The sequence below is a fragment of the Capsicum annuum genome, chromosome 2 (genome assembly GCF_002878395.1).
Source record: "Capsicum annuum cultivar UCD-10X-F1 chromosome 2, UCD10Xv1.1, whole genome shotgun sequence".
In the NCBI taxonomy this organism is placed as follows: domain Eukaryota; kingdom Viridiplantae; phylum Streptophyta; class Magnoliopsida; order Solanales; family Solanaceae; genus Capsicum; species Capsicum annuum.
The window spans coordinates 107,890,910-107,909,633 of NC_061112.1; positions in this window are offsets into that span (position 1 = coordinate 107,890,910).

Genomic DNA, 18,724 nt, shown 5'->3' on the forward strand with positions numbered 1-18,724 from the left:
AGTTCATTATCTCCACAACAATACTACCACTCCTTAGAATCTACCACACACCTTCTAAATTGTAGTACTAGCTTACAACAACCAAAGAAAAGACAATCGAGGGTGGGGAGGGTTAAATTTACCTATTAGGGACAGTTGATCTTAACTTATCACATAACCCATTATGATTTTATAAACATATTCTACTTTCTCGCATCATACTTACCCTCCCATGCATACATTTAAACTACCTTTAAATTTCCTTTACGACAATGAGTGTCTACCCATTACTTATTAACTGTTATACCCCTTTCCATCCACAACATTCAAATAATTTCTACAACTACCATAGCTATCCATTTGGAGATCCTTACCTATTTTCAATAACTAATATTCACAGCCAAACACTTCCTCCACAAACTACCATACAATCTAAAAAATGTTGCTACAACATCAGCCAATCACCATACAAGAGCAACCAACCCCTTGGTTAAGGTTTATACAACTCACTAATATTTACACAAAAGTCATGCGCACTTTAACTGCTAACCTTGTAAATTCAAGTCACCAACTTCTGGACTATCTCACTACCAATAGGTTATAACACTTTAACATATACTACTACTTGGGTAGAAATATAGTTCCAAATTTCTGCTACACATCATTACCCTTATGCATGACATTTGCAACACGAATTTGTAAAAGGGGACTGAATATACTTTGGACCTCCAGCTGAAAAGCATGATTTCATCACGATAAAGGTATACACTCGAATCAATACACCTTGAAGCACTAAGAGACTCCTCTCAAGTCCTTATGCTATCTCATAACTTTATGTATAACTCAATCATAGAGAACCACTGGGAGAGCTAGACCCTTAGACTCATATTGCCTCAACAATGAGACATGGCCTATAACTTTGAACAAGAAATTTGGATAACTTTCTTATGGATGATGCTATACCATAAAATAGAGTATGAAAGATTAAGAAACAACTCTTAAATTCCCAGTAGCCTCCTAATTATAAAGGTGGTGCACAACACACCCATAAGCAAGACTCTACTAGACTCAATTTTGCAGATACCCTTGGACCATGAACCGGGCTCTGATACCAAGTTTTTTATGACCCAAGCTGAGGACTTGACCGCGATGAGCATTCCAAACCATAAAGTCTTGGAGGCCCGTATCTATATTGCAATGATGCACGCCACTTTTATACTATAAAGAAAAGAAGAAAATATAATAAGACAGAAACATGGTCAATCTCTTAGTTTGACTAAACAATTTAAAAGGGAGTTCTTAACATTCAAAATACATGACACCAGTTTGCAAAATCTCTAATAATACAAGAACCAACATATGTAATAAAATTAGAACAAGGAACCCAGTCGGAACATGAATCAAAATAAAATAACAATAACTCATGACTAAGCCTTTTGAAATAAGGGAGGCTCACCAACTGCAAGTTCTGACCAAATAACTATACTACTTAACAAAACCAGGATTGTGCCTCAGATCCTAAAATATAGGGGGTCAATACAATTATACTAGTATATGAACAAACCCAAAATAGCATGCATTTATACAAAATAGGTAAGAGCATTTCACAATAATAGAGAACATTATATAGTAAAAATACATAGTCATATTTAATAAATTTCAAATCAACACTTGACAACTTTGACTCACTCTTTGTAATTTTCTGAGCTAATCAGTACACCTTACAATTTAGTAATTCCATGGGATATGTGGAATCTGTCCTTGACTCAGTGGTTAAGCACCCAATCCAAGTAGCCACCAGGATTGGACTTGGTGATACCCCCAGTGTGGGCACACTGCAGGTATCCCCCCATGTGAGATGTCCTAATTATGCTATTATATTTCTATGTAGGATACAATATCATAAGTCCCGCATTAATTTCTACAGTTTCCAGCAATGAGCCCTTACACTCAAATGACTTCTTCAGGTGACCAACAAGCTCTCTTATGCCCAACTTTTAGTTCTTTACAATAAACATGCTTCGTACTATCAAAATATTCAATACATATCTTGGTAAGGTCATATAATCACCAGGTATCATCATAACCTAACTTGTAAGTCAATCAAATCATATCACATCATATCTATAACCTTTTTCACTTATTATCATATTAATGACCACCCATAGATTTTAAACATCAAGTAGGGGAGAATCATGCAGTAGGTTTTTAATTCAATTAACATCAAAAACACTCTCATTTCAATAGTATAATCATAAGGTGATCATGTTATGATTACATTGTTCAAAACCCATAAGAATTGTTAATTTTGAAATGATAAATGTTTTTTATTTAAAATCCTCCTGTTAAAAACCACAAAACATATCATTCCATGATCATTAGTAAAGGATTCACTCACTAGTTCTCTTTAAGAAAATTCATGCATTTAAACAATCTACAATACTTGAAATCAAAGATATCATAAAGGAGAGGGATTTTTATCAGTCATGCTCTCAATCAAACTCTTCATTACTTACAAAAACATATGTACATAGTTCATTACTTACAAAAACATATGTACATAGTTACATTTAAGTTTCATGAGAAATAGTTCAAGACAACTATATACATTATCAAAACAATTCCATGCCACATACTTTTCACACTAATATCGAAACTCTTCTTTAAAAATATGTTTGGGGATCTTAATCTAGATAAAAATAGTAAAAATTATGCCCATGGTGTTCAGAGTAGTCCCACATAGCTATAACGCCCTGAGTCTGGTACCCCGAATACTACACGGTGCTCATAATTTTTAAGGACCATAAGCTAACATATGATAAGTACCTGTTGCAATACCTGAGTAATAATACTGTATAATGCGAAATAATGGGTTGAAATGCCATATGGTTCAAAATTGTAATACTGATAATAAGAAATAATAAAATCTAATAAAATATCAGAATCTAAAATACTGAATACAGTCTGAACATCTAGTCTGGAAAGCCTCTAAAACTGAATTATCTGAATAAGGAGTTGATGGGACAATCCCCCAACTAACTCCATCTACTGAATTGATAAATCTAATGATATAATGAAATAAAAGAATATCCTCGAATGATGAGAACTCACTGCTAGTTTGTCTGCTGAAAGTCTGATCTGCTAAGAATGCTCTAGGGACCATACATCTGAACCTATGATATAAAACATCATATCACAAAAGAAAAGTTTATGTTAGTATGTGTGAATAAACTATACACAAAGTGAGATAACGTAGAATGAATGGGTTTATATGCATGAACAATAATAACTGAACAACATGAGTATGACTGAATGTGAGTACATGTATGAATACGTGAATTGTAACTAAAATTGAGATAATACTGGATATTGAGCTTGAATACAAATTAACTTATGTAACTAATAACTGATATACTATTTACTGAGTAACTGTGTCTGACAGTCCTAATTCTGATGGAATGAGCTGAGTTTTGTACTGAGCTAAGTGACTATATCTAACAGTCCTGAAATCTGTAGAACTATCTGAGTTCTTTACTGAAGACTGAGATTGTGACTGTGGGAGGTAATCATCTAATTAAAATACCCCTTTTTCTAAATAAATTTGGGGTCCAACCTGTAACCCAGTTGGAAGGGTGTCAGTACAATGCCATGGATAAAGACACTGAAGAGATACCCTCATCTAGTAGGTACTCAAATGAGAATGGTGGGACCCTCAACTAATAGTTTAAGCCACCTCATCAACCCTCATCTAGCAGGTTTTGATGTCTCAACCTATGTTGGCTACGTAGTTTTGGAATGTAAGGACTGCTTCTAAGGATCACATCCTCTACTAACAAGTGAGTCCCCATCCTTGGGTTCACTCGTTGCTGAATCTCACTCCTAACTAAATAGACACTAGACTTATTTCATAGTTCATACTAGTTATCACTGAGATTTTAATGATTGTACTAATTTACTGAGCTGAACTGAGTTTACTGAGGACTAAATTGAATACTGAATGAGACTGGATTAATATTGAGTTTACTGAGTTTTCCTGAGTTCTGTAATTGAACTAGAGTACTACTGATCATGACATGACTGAGACTGTTCTATAACTGACATTGGCTCTAGGCACACAGCTAAATTATCGGGTATTAAATACTTCCAGGACTCGATAGCTGTAATACCCCGCAAAATACTTAGTTACTTTAGTCCTTCAAAGTATGCCAAGAGAATTCCTAGACTTAGAAAATTTGACTAATTGTTGGGACTTAGTCATTTATTAATGCTTTAAAATTTGAGGATTTTATTTCAGACCTTTCCAATCTTCGATGGTTTATATTTTAGTTAATTCATGAATAGGGAGGTCAAAAGGTGTTCCCGGACAAGTTTTAGGTTTTTTGAACATTGTTTAGGCTATTTTTGGAATCCCAAAATAGTGGACCAATATGATCTTGGTGCGTCATGTCGCCCATCACGTTGGTTACTATTTTCCCCAGCTACAAGCATCAAATTCCAGGATGCTAACTTGGCGCAACACATCGGGTATCGCGTTGATATCATCAATACAGCATGTCGACCTACACGTTGCTGGGCATATTTTATTTCAGTCATTAAAGATCCACATCTATAGGGGAAATTAAGTTATTTTCCTCCACCCTTATTTAGTCATAACACAGGATTAAGTCCCCAAAACACCAAAATACACTTATTTTCACTCAATTCCCTCAAGAACAAGCCCTAGGGTTTTCAACCAAGAATTACAATTCACCAAGATTCCATTATTGTTTTTCCAAATTGATTCAAGATTCAAGATTCCTAGACCAAGAATCCTAAGAGTCTGCCTTCAAGAACACAAATAAGGTCTCAAAAAGCAAGTGGTTCATCGATTAAGGTATGTGGGGTTTGAACAAGGATAAATCTTTCGTTCTTGTACCCAAAACCTGAATTTTATTAAAGAATTCCATGATTTGCAAGTTGGAGTTTTGCCCAAATTACATTGTTTGAATTTATGAATTTACAAAGTGATTAAAGCGTGAATGTGCATAGTTTTCTTGATTTAAAGAATTCTCTTTCATAATTTGAATACTATGAGAATGAGTTGAGAAGTTGATTAAAGATTTCTAGTTGAATTTTTAAGCATCACAATGTGATTTTGATTTCATTATTTTGACTTGAATTGTTAAATTATTTCAATACTATTATTATGAGCATAAAGTTATGATGATTTGATATGATCTCCAAGTATGAGTTGTCAGGCCTAAGTTTCAATCTTGATATTCAAGAAAGATGATGTTTTAAGCATCCCATGAATAGTTACAAGCAGCTTTAAATAAAGATTGATCTTCTGCTCCTAAGCAAAGATAGGGAATCCACATTATTCATATAGTTCTTGATTTAAAGTAAAGGAGAGCATAACTGGTTTTTATTATAGACCCTTGTGCTATTTTAAGGTAGATTTTCCCTAAAAGTTCTGAGCAATAAGTATGAGAGTAGTATTTAGTACCGAGTTGGGTATGATTCTCATGCCCCAGAACTATGTGCCACCATAGGATTCTGATTTGCCCATAGTGGGCTAAGATAATGATCACTAAAGTTAAGGTTCTATTCTGATGGCAAGGATAGAACAGCTCTCCCCAACGTGGGAAAGACATTGGAGTCCATGTCAGCTCATATGATTTATGTCAGTTAGAAGAAACTCCCAAAGTCCCTAAAGTCCTTAAGTCTCAAAGTTCTAAAATATTTCCAAAGATCCCAAAGTCTCTGAGTATCAAAAGAAATGAATAATAGAAAAAATTTTAGAAAACTAAGTGTAAAGGCTCACGAAGTTATTTTAGATTGTATGTTATAAAAGATGTTAGCTCTCAAATTTTAGATGTAAAGAGTAAGTCCTTTCTACACTTAGACAGTATATTTTTAAGAAAGAATTTAAGTACAGTTTTTAGAATAAAATGTGATGGATCAGCAATTTTATAAAGTATGAATTGCTCTTATTGTTTCAAATTTCAGTATTTTAGACATTCTAGCTTACGTGAGTCATTTACGTTCAGCATGCATTGATTTTGTAAATAATGATAATGTTTTCTTAAGTATTGCACCCCCATATACTCAGTACATCCTTAAAGTACTGATGCACATATATGTCTATGTGCTACATTATCTGATAATGTAGGTTCAGGTGCTCAGTCTCAGTGGCGTGAGTAATTTTTAGCATCTCTACCTACATATCCACAGTTGGTGAGTCCTCATGGTTCGAGGACCTACTTCTTCAGAGTATTTTATTTACCATTTTTAGTTTAGTCCAAGACAGTTGGGGGTTTGTCCCAATGATTCTCTAGTTCTCTAGTAACTAGAGGCTTGTCAAACTAGTAGTTGATTTCCAAACTTTTAGTACTTGTCATTCTGGTATTATTTTTCAGTTATTTCATTTCAGACTTGGTATATTATAGTGATTGTTTGAGTAATTTATCTTGAAGTAAGCTCCAGATTTAATAGCAGGCTCAAAGCATTAGCTTGGGGCTACTCATAGCCTTGAGCATCGTGTGACATCACGGGATGAGATTTTGGGGCATTGCAATAGCATGAAAGTAATAAGACATGATAATTCTTGAATACTTGACAATAGTCAACAGCTCATAATACAATCTATGAGGCATTTCATCAATCACTTGAAAGATATGAACTTGTACATGATTACGAATGCATGCTAACATTTCATAATTTCATTAAACCAATCTCATGAGCATTCCATCAAATACATACAAGGTATATCTTAGCATGGAGGACATTGTGAACATGCGGGTGTAGCATAAGTTCATCATTTAGACCACCAAAAGATCATAAAAGCACCATAATCTCAATTTAGCATTTTATCAAACACATGGTTGGCGTAGCTTTATACTTGGGAATGAACAACAATGCTAATACAACACGACTTCATAATTTAAGGGTTTCCATAAAAGAGAATCAAAATTCCACTTACATGCTATCATAAAATCCATAAATACATAAAGATTTCAACTTGGAACACATACCACAACATCAATATGATTACATTCAAACCCACAACATGGTAATCACAATTCATTCTTTTAAAAGAAGTTTCTTGAACTCCAAGGGTGGAAGGGACCCTTGGATGACCACTTTACATACCTTATTGCTTGAATTTGGAAAGATTAATGGTGAAATCTCTTGAAGTTGATTAATGAATTTATAGCCCTAGGGTTTTATTCTTGAGGATTATATGAATAATGATTATATTATGCCTCTAAAGGGGCTAAATTTTGTGTTTTGGGGGCTGAAGGTCGAGGGAGAAAGACCTAATTACCCCAAGAATATGGTGTTTTAATGACCAAAACTGGGCTACCGACACGATATCCGATGCGGTGCGTCAATGGCATTGATGCTATATCCAATGCGTCACGCTAAGATCACGTTGGGTCACTAGAATGGCACGCTGGTAGCTGGGGAAAATATCAACCAACAAGATAGGAGATGCGGGGCGCCAAGATCGCATTGGTAAACTCTTTTGGGATTTCAAACATGGTCTAAAAGAGGTCCAAAAAATTCAAAACTTTTCTGGGAACGCTCATTGACCTTCCTGATCATGAATTAACTAAAATATATACATTTAAAGGACATTAAGGTCATGAAATGAGATTTCCAACTTTCGAAGGATAAAAATAAAATAAGTCTGAAAATTTAGCTTGAATTTTCTAAGTCTGGGACCCCCCTTAACAAGCTTAAAGGACTGAATTAAGCTAAAAATTTTGTAGGGTCTTACAATATCTCCCCCTTAGGAATATTCATACTTGAATGAGACTAACTGAACAGAGAATACTAGTAGGCTGAACCTACTTTGGTACATGAACATATCAAACATGATTATAGGACTGATATTACTGATATACTAAATTATCACACTAAACATGCATATCTAATGCATGAGTACATAACTGAGCTGATTCATGAGTACGTGACTGGGATTTCTGATAAGCTGAGTTTTCTCATACTAATCATGTAGATTTGATGCATGAATACATGACTTAGCTGACTCATGAACATATGGCTGAGCATGCAATGGTAAATGATACCAAGTTTGTAATAGAAATTTGAGCATGAAACTGAATAAGCTTAACGAAGGCCATTACCTTGGGATGAGTCTAGATTAGTAGAGAAGAGGTGAGGATACTTGGTCGACATGTCTGCTTCTAATTCCCAAGTATCTACCTCAATAGACTGATTCTGCCAAAGAACATTGACTAGAGGGACTTCTTTGCTCCTCAGTCTATGAATCTGATAGTCAAGGATTTTGACTGGGATCTCTTTGAAAGAAAGGTTGTTCTGAATATCTAAGCCCTCCGTAGGGACTATGACTACTGGGTCACCTATGCACTTATTAAGCAAGAAGACATGAAAGACTAGATGGACTGAAGATATATTTGAAGGCAATTCGAGCTCATAAGCCACTTTGCCAAAGCGATTGAGAATTTTAAAGGGACCGACAAATTGGGGACTGAGTTTTCCCTTTTTGCCAAACCTCTTTACTACCTTTATGGGAGAGATTTTCAAATACACAAAGTCAATAATCTCGAACTCAAAATCTTTCCTGTGTATAATTTCTATCGGCTCTAAGTTGTCTTAAGCCTCTCTCTGATCAACTAAACTTTCTCTAAGGTATCGAATACCAAGTCAAGCCCTACCACTACAACCTCTCCCACTTCAAACCAACCAATGGGATACCTACACCTTCTCCCATAAAGTACCTCAAATGGAGCCATCTTAATGCTAGAATGATCGTTGTTGTTGTATACAAACTCAATCAAAGGAAAGTGGTCATCCCAACTACCTTTAAAATCTATCGCACACACTCGCAGCATAACCTCTAAAGTCTGAATGGCCGTTTCTGCTTGACCATCTTTCTAAGGGTGAAAAGTTGTACTGAGGTGAACTCGAGTGCAAAGACCATTTTAGAATTCTTTCCAAAATAAGAGATGAACTGAGATGATGGGCAACGAAACACCGTGTAATCTGACAAACTCTCTAATGTAGAGTTTGGCATAATCCTTTGCTGAATAAGAGGTATGGACTAGAATAAAATGAGCTGATTTGATCATCATATCTATAATGACCCAAAATGAATCACGCTAATGACGAGTACGAGGCAAACCCATGACAAAGTCCATGGTCATTTCTTCCCACTTCCAAGTAGGAATATTGAACTCCTACATAGACCCACTTGGCTTATGATGCTCAATCTTAACCTACTGACATGTTGAACACTTAGCCATAAATTCTGCAATATCTCTCTTTATCCCACTCCACCAATTGATCTACCGCAAATCATGGTACATCTTAGTAGCCCCTGGATGAATCGAGCAACGCGCACCATATGCTTCTACAAGAATTCACTGTCTTAAGTCATCAACACCTAGCATACACAGATGTCCTTGAAAATGTAGAACACCATCTTCCCCTTGGGAGAATACCTTAACCTTCTAATCTTTGACTAATTCTTTCAACTTGAATAAATTGGGATCTCTATCCTGTTTCGTCTTTACCTAGAAAACTAGAGATGACACTAAACTACTTTACACCCATATACTACCTTTTGTTGAGTTGACTAAGTGGACACCTAATCATTCTAACTGATGTACTTCCTGAGCTAACTTCTATTACTGTCCTTAACATGAGCAACACTACCCATAGACAGTCTACTAAGAGCATCAGCGACTATAGTAGCCTTGCTCAGATGTTAAAGGACACTCTTGTTGTATTCTTTCAATAATTCCGACCACCTTCCCTGATAAAGGTTTATCTTTTCTGAGAGAACACATACTGGAGTCTTTTATGATCAGAGAACACATCAACGTGCACCCCATACAAATAGTGCCTCCAAATCTTTAAGGCAAAGACTACTGCTGCTAACTCAAGGTCATGAGTAGGGTAATTCTTCTCATGGGGCTTAAGTTTTCTGGAGGCATAGGCTATGACCTTACTATGGTGCATGAGTACACAACCCAAACCAACTATGGATGCATCATAGTACACAACAAAGCTATCTGAACCATCTGGTAAATCCAAGACTGGGGCTGAGGTAAGTAGAGTATTCAACTCCTGAAAACTATTCTCACAAGAATTTGACCACTAAAATTTGACTTTTTTCTAAGTCAGTCTGGATATAGGGGATGCAATAGATGAAAATGACTCAACAAAGCATTTGTAATAACCATCCAAACCCAAGAAACTCCTGATATCTGATGGAGAGATGGGTCTGGGCCAGTTTCTCACTGCTTCGGTCTTTTAAGGATCAACTCTAATTCCATCACCAAAAAATATATGGCCAAGGAATACTACTGAACTTAGCCAAAATTCACACTTACTAAATTTGCCGAATAACTTATAATTTCTCAAAGTCTACAATACTATTCTAAGATGGTCTGCATGATCATGTTCACTATAGGAGTAAAGGATGTTATCTATGAAAACTATGATGAATATGTCCAAGTACTGCTTGAACACATAGTTTATCAAGTCTTTGAAAGCTGCTAGGGCATTGGTAAGACCAAAGGACATGACAAAGATTTCAAAGTGACCATACCGAGTTCTAAAGGCTGTCTTCGGGATGTCATATTCTCTGACTCTGAGCTGATGATAGCCTGGTCTGAGGTTTATCTTTCAAAAATAACTAGTGCTCTGACAATAGTCAAATAAGTCATCGGTTCTAGGAAGGGGATACTTGTTTTTTACTATGAATTTATTTAATTAGAGGTAGTCAATGCACATCATGAGAGAACCATCTTTCTTATGCACGAATAAAACTGGTGTGCCCCACGGGGACACACTGGGCCTGATGAATCCCTTATCTAGGAGATCCTTCAACTGTTATTTCAATTATCTAAGTTCTGTAGGTGCCATTCTGTATGGTAGAATAGATATGGGTTGAGTATCTGGGAGAAGATTAATTTTAAAATCAATTTTCCTTTTGAGAGAAACTCTGGGAAGATCTTTGGGAAACACATCTTGGAATTCACATACTATTGACACTAATTCAAGAGTAGGGGTTTCTAAACTGGACTCCTTGACTCGCACAAGGTGATAGACACATCCCTTAGATATAATTTTTCTCTCTCGAAGGTAAGAAATAAGTTGATCCTTAAGTGCTAAAGTACTACCCCTCCATTCTAGGACGGGCTTATTTAGAAACTAAAACTAAACAATTCTATTTCTGTAGTCGACTGAGGTAATATAAGGAATGAAGCCAATCTATTCCAAGAATGCCATCAAAATCAGTCATCTCTAATTCGACTAAGTCTATTGAAGTGACTCTCTGAGATACCATAACTGGACAATTCCTGTATACCTATTGGGCTATGATGGATTTACTTACTAGGTAGAGATTAAGAATGGCTCTGCTATAATTTTAGGACTGGCTCCAAAATCAACTGCTATATAAGGAGTAACAAAAGACAAGAAAGCTCCTGGATCTAGTAAAGCATAAATATATCTATGAAAAATCTATAATATATCGATGACCATATCAGGAGAACATTCCTGATCCTGTCAGGACTAAAGAGCGTAGAGTCTATTTAGGTGTTGCCTAATGGTGGCACTAGATAAGGCACCCTGTTTATTCAGGTGACTGGACTAAGATGGAGAATAATTTTGCTGCCCTGAGAAACTGACTAGGGACAACTCTAACTTTGTGGGCTGGCTTGCCACATCTAAAAAAACATCACTGTCATCTCTACAAATACCTTGATGGTTCTTGCCATAAGTCTAACAAAGAGGATTGGTTCGATCACTGTTGACACTACCCTGAGACTTAGAGCCTAGCGCTCTATCTCTATTGTCATCTTTGAATTTTGGAATTGGAGCACTGGCTGAGGATGGAGTTAGAACTGAGGATTTTGGGTGGAACTTAGAATTATTTCCATCATCTGACTTATGATGAACAAAGTTAAAACTACCTGTTCTAGCTCTCTTGTATGCTTTTCTCTCTCTTTATTCTTCTTCTCCTTTATCTGTTGATCATGGATCATGAGCCTAGCCAAGTCCATCTCACTAATCAAAATTATGGTCCTACACTCTTTGACCGTACTATCATTTACCTCATACACAAACTTACTCATTCGGGACCTACAATCTGCCACAATATAAGGAGCATATTTAGCTAATTGAGTAAACTTAAGAGAATACTCTTTCACTATCATATTTTCCTGCTTTAGATTAATAAACTCTAACACCTTAGCTTCTCTCAGCTCTAGGGGAAAGAATCTATCTAGAAAAGTTATGGCAAACTCTTCTCATTCAATGGGCCCTGCATCTACAGCCCCCTCTGCTTTCCACTATTTTAAACAAAGTGTAAGCCACATCCTGTAACTAATATACATCTAGATCAGCACCCTCACTAGCTATCACCCGCATAATATTGGTAACCTTCTACACCTGATCAAGGAATTCTTGAGGGTCCTCATCTGACTTAGACCCTGTGAAAGATGGAGGGTTCATCTGGGTGAAGTACCCAATTTTAGCCAATGCAGTATTGGCCACTAGGTTGGCCAGAACGACAGTTGGGCATTCATTTAGGGCTGCCACTGAATGAGCTATGGTGGTGAATGCTGCTCTGAAATCTACATGGGAGACATGTTCTCCCAAAGGGTTGGGATGGTAGGGCTGAGGGGCTGGCTGGTTTCCCCTTCCTCATCCCTGAGTCCTCTTTGGAGGCATTTTCTATAAATGGTAGAGAAACTTAGATTAAAAAAGAGTTTAAATAGAGATCATGCTCACTCGTACGACATGAATACTGAAAGAAGGGAAACTGTTTCTAAAACATCTCGTAGCCTCCTGCCTATTAGTGTGGTGCGCTACACACCCATGCACTAGACTCTACTAGATGTAGCTTTTAGAATTTGGAGGAATCTATTGAATCTTAGGCTCTGAAACCAAGTTTACTATGCCCCGAGTCTGCTACCCCAGATGCTACACAGTGCCCATAATCCTGAAGGACCAAAAGCTAACCATTGACTAGTACTTGCTGCAATAACTGAGTAATAATACTATATAATGTGGAATAATGGGCTGAAATGCCATAAGGTTCAAAACTATAATACTGATAAAGAGAAGTGATAAAATCTAATAAAATATCAAAATCTAAAATACTAAATACTGTCTGAACATCTAGTCTATAAAGCCTCTAAAACTGAACTGTCTGAATAAGGAGTTGATGGGACAATTCCCTAACTAACTCCATCTATTGAATTGCAAAATCTAATAAGATAATGAAATAAAAGAATATCCTCGAATGATGAGGACTCACTGCTAGTTTACCTACTGAAAGTCTAACCTGCTAAGAATGCTCTGGGGCCCTACGTCAGAAACTATGGTATAAAATACCATAGCACAAAAGAAAAATATGCGTCAGTACGTGTAAGTATACTGGTATGCAAAGTGAAGTAAGGATGAATGTATGGGTTCATATGCATAAATAATAATAACTGAATAACATGAGTACGACTAAATGAGAGTACAAGTATTAATACATGAACTGTAACTAAAATTGAGATAATACATGAAGTGTAACTAAATTGGATACTGAAGTTAAATACTAATTGACTGATGTAACTGATAACTGATATACTGTTTACTAAGTGACTATGTCTGACAACCCTAATTTTGATGGAACTAGTAAAGTTTCGTACTGAGCTGAGTGACTGTATCTGATACTCCTAAAATCTATAGAACAATCTGAGTTCTTTACTGAAGACTGAGACTAATACTATGGGAGGTAATTATCTAACCGACAAGCCTCTTTTTTTGAATAGATTTGGGGTGCAACCTGTAACCCTAGTTGGAAAGGTGTCAGTATCGTGCCATGGGTAAAGTAACTAAAGAGATACCCTCATCTAGCAGGTAGTCAAATGAGAATGGTGGGACTCTCAACTGATAAGTTAAGCCACTTTATCAACCCTCATCTAGCAGGTTTTGATGTCTCAACCTATGTTGGCTACTTTAACACCCCGCATTTTTGAGCTAGAAATTAAATCATCGTTCCTATGTGTGTAAGCTCTAATTCCATGGTTTATGCATAGATTCATGTGTCTTGATCTTTATCCTAGTATATGAAGTGATTATGAGTTGAGAAATGTTCGTAGAAATGGCCTAGAGCAAAGTTGAGCTAAGAACCTTTCATTCATCCAAAATTGGATATTTTATTCTATAAAGGTCTAGTTAGAATGTGGATAACTCTTAATACACAGAATTTTTCATATCAAAACCCACAAAATTTTAGATTATAGAGTTAGCTTTCCAACGATACCAATTTTTCCAAAATACGAGAACCGAGCAAAAAATTATGGCTTTTTCCGTGTGAGGCAGTAAGCCGATGAGATCATGATGCATCGCATCGAGATTGCGTCGACACAAAACCAGACGTGGATATAAGGCTGTTTTACACATTATTTCAGTTTCTAATGGGTCTAGGGGCACCGTAGTCATTTCCCCTAACCTAAAATTTGTCTATAACATAGAATTTCAGCCCCAAGAAGCCAAAATTTCTTATTTTACTCGAATCCTCGCTAAATCCAAACCCTAATCCTTTTCTTCAAGATCAAGAATCAAGATCTTAAATTCAAGATTTCAAAAAACGGATCAAGATTCTGGTTATATCTTTCAAAGTAAATAATCTAAGGTACGTGGGTTTTATCCCAAAACTACATGGACTTGTTGAAACACTTGAATACGATCTAAAAATTATCAAGCACAAAATTAAAAAGGGGTTTTGGAATCCATATTTTAATTATGCATCATGAATGTTTTAATGACATTGTTGTTTTGGCCTTTAGGTCTTTTCCCCTTAAAATTAATTTATGCATATATGTATATGTATTAAAATTTAGATTGAAGATTGTTTGAGAGAACAAATTATGAAATCCCTCTCTTGTGATGAATTTAAGTTTATGATCTTATTGTGAATGGTTTGAAATGCATGATTTATGATTTAAAAATAGTTTTCTCACTATCATAGTATTTGTTCATGATTTAGAGATGAAGAGAGGGATTTTCTTGATATAATTATGTTCTTGTGTTAAAGAGAAAGAATTTCATGTGATTGAGAACTTTGATATGACCAGAATTTCATGTGATTGAGAACTTTGATATGACCACCTTGTGTATTTGAAATGTTGAAAAAGAGAGTTTCTTGCATGTGTTTACATGAGTTTTAATAAAGAGTTCTTTGAATTTATTTATTGACATGGTTGTCCCAAACCTTATATTTTGAAAACAGAGATTATAATATGCTAGTAATGTCTCAGATAATGTGACTTGCAAGTCAATGGAATGACAATATTATATAAATGTATGCCATAACAAAGCTAGAGTTTTTTAGAGTTTGATTTAAGAGAATGAAATGTTTTAAAGAGTTAAAAATGGAGTTAAAGAGGTTTAGGTGGTTAACCGAAAAAAGTTTGAGTTCATGTAACTCTTAGCCTAAAACCGTATTTTGTCGATACGAGTATATTATTGTATGTTGGCGACGGACCTATGGCGTAGTAGAGATAGAGACTCCGTCCCTTGCGGAAAACATGGGTTGGGGGCTTGGCTTCCGAGTTCATGGCAGATTCCATATAGCCTGTGGAATTTCAGAGTTGTAGGGTATACCACCTAGCGCAGAAGTAAAATAAAGAGTGGCACAGAGTTCAGATTATTTTATAGAGTCTTTTAAATATGCCCATGTAATTCTTACCATATGATATATTTATGAACTAGTTTAATTGCTCTCATTTATGTTGAATAAAAATTATTATTTTGGATTTACTCTGCGTACCAGTCCAACTATATTGACCCCCCTACCTTCCAAGTTCTGAGGCTTAGTCTAGAGGACCTGCTAATCCGTAGATATTTCAGACAGAAGCGAAGTTTGCAGTGGAGAGCCTCCTTTATTCCAGAAGGCATATCTCTTTTTAGACAGTTTTTTTACTTTTGTTTTGGTCCACTAGGGGTCTTGTCCCAGGTTTCAGACAGTTATTGATGTCATGTGTAGTAGAGATTTTGCAGACTTAGAAAGACGTTTAAATATTGATAAACCTATTTTCGCATTGTTGAACAAATTTCAGAGTGTGACCATGATTCTGTATTATTTTGTATTTCTACAAATTCCCTTATACTATATGAATATTGTGCATTATCCCCAGATTTAGAAACGCACTCGGGTCTCCATGGTTCGGGATGCTCGTTACTGCCAGGGCCTTAGCTCGGGTCGTGAAAAACTTGGTATCAGAGCACGGTTTATGATCCCAGGGCGTCTGTGAAATCGTGTCTAGTAGAGTCTTGTTTATGGGTGTGTTGTGCACCACACTTATAATTAGGAGGCTACCAGGCATTTAGGAGTTGTTTCCTATTCTTTCGTACTCTAGTTCGTGCTATAGAGTCATCCATAAGAATATTATCCAAGTTCATTCGTCATTCTAACTTCATGGGCTATGCCTCATTGTCGAGGTGATACAAATCTAAGAGTCCAGTTCCCCCAGAAGATGAATCTTTGATCTTTCGGAGGGAAGTTAGGGTTTTTCTTTGGGAAAAATAAGAATAATAGTGTGTATAATTCTTTTGGGAGCTGAAATTTAGTGTTATGGGCGAATTTGGGTGAGGGAAGGTGAACAGAATGCCCTACACCCTTTAGAAACTGAAATAGTTTGTGAAACAGTTCCATATCACATTGTCCATCGTGCCGCGTGGCCTATCACGTCGAGCACCAATGCGCCACGTCCCAATCGCGTCAGCTTACTGCCTTTCACGAAAAACATCATAACTTTTCACTCGGTTAGCGGATTAAGGTGAAATTCATATTGTTGGAAAGCTAATTGAATTATCTAAAATTTGGTGGGTCTTCAGATGAAAAATTCCACATATATCAAAAGTTATACACATTCAAAGTTGACCCTTGTAGAATCAAATACAAAACTATGAACGATTCAAAGACTCTTCGCTCAACTTTGCTCTAAGTGATTTCCAGGAACATTTTTTACCTCATAATCACTTAAAACACTAGTATAAATAAAATTACACATGAATTTAAATAGTAGTCATGTGATTAGAGTTTACACATGTAAGAACGACGATACGATTTCTAGCTCGAAAATGTGGGGCGTTAAATTATCTCCCCTTTGGGATCATTCATCCTCGAATGTTGGGTAGGGACTTGTTGAAGACTCTAAAAGTGTGGAATAAATAACGAAACCTCACATTGAACATTTTTCCTCAAAAAAATATGCAAAGGCATCAAATGAGCTTAATGATAACCCCTAGTACAACGTGTATGCACGAAACATGTGGTAATGAAACTTTATATAGGGATGATCTTGCACATGAGTTCTATGAATCATGATTATCACAACATAAAGCATGTGTTAATTTAGTGATAATAGGCCTGATTTACATTGGTACTAATGATGACATAGGTTTCATGGAAGACAAGAAATCGAAGCATTCTCCGCCTTACAAGATGCCACGAATAGGCATTACACTTAAAAGCAGTACTCATCTATGCCCAAAAAAACAAATAACATACTTCATCATCTCCAACTTACAATTCTCCCATAACACTTCTAAACACAAGAGTTTGAGTCCCACCGTGTAATACTCCTACGTTAAAGCCTAACTCAGAGAAAAGTGGTGCTAATTTAAGTTATGGGACTACATTTAAGAATATTAATTCACATTATCACTACCATCAAACACCATTGAGTTTTAATTTAGGGAATACTAACCACATAGAACACAACTTGTGTTTTCATTAATCACAACATTCAAGCCTATCATTACTACATCCACTTCATGGATTTACCCCACTAAGAACAGGAGATTCAATCACTTTCACAAAGATTTTTGCATATATCTCCTTCCTAACTATTTCTCATAATGAAAGTCCATCTCCTTCGTTCTCCCGTCACCAATAACCTTAGCTAAAGAGATCAAATCAAAGTTTTCATATTCAAGAACATCTACTCCCCCTGTCTAAGTTACTACTAATCTTCCATAACAACTATCAAACTATCATTCAGAGGGTTATTGAGGGACCCAAGCATATGCGTCAAGGAAAGGAGTAACACCATCTGATTATAACATATACTTATTGCACTATTGAAGGTAGGATATGAGATGAAGGTACAATAGAATAGACATGAAGTGCTCCATATATCAAGTGTCTGAATCATAAATATAGAGTCACTCTAGAATAAAGACAACATACAATAAGTCCTTACATCATGATTCGTACAGTATAAGTTTGGGATTTATGAAGTCAACGTTTGAGATGATGACATCTACTCGAGGCTATCGCTTCCCATTTTTAGAACTGAAAAATAGTTATGATTTCATACAACTTTATGATTTTGTGTAATCCCGACATAAAATGAACCAGTAACATTTAGGATGCATAGTTTCTTAGAACCAAGAATTTAGTGAGACATGAATTTTTATGGATCATGAGCAAGATAACATAGAACTTGAATATCTAGAATATTAGAGTACCGAGGGACATTATTGCTTCTAGTTTGGAGGTCGGAATATGAAATGAGTTACATAGAGTTCTCAAACCTTAGATATAGGAAAAACTTGAATACATAAGACTTTGGTAGAATGACCTCTTAAATTAGAGTAGGAGGAGCTTGCTTGCATGGGAATTGATTTTGTCATGATTCTTACATGAAACTTGTCACCACAAGAAAATTCGGGAACTACTTTAATTCATCATATCCCCCTTAGA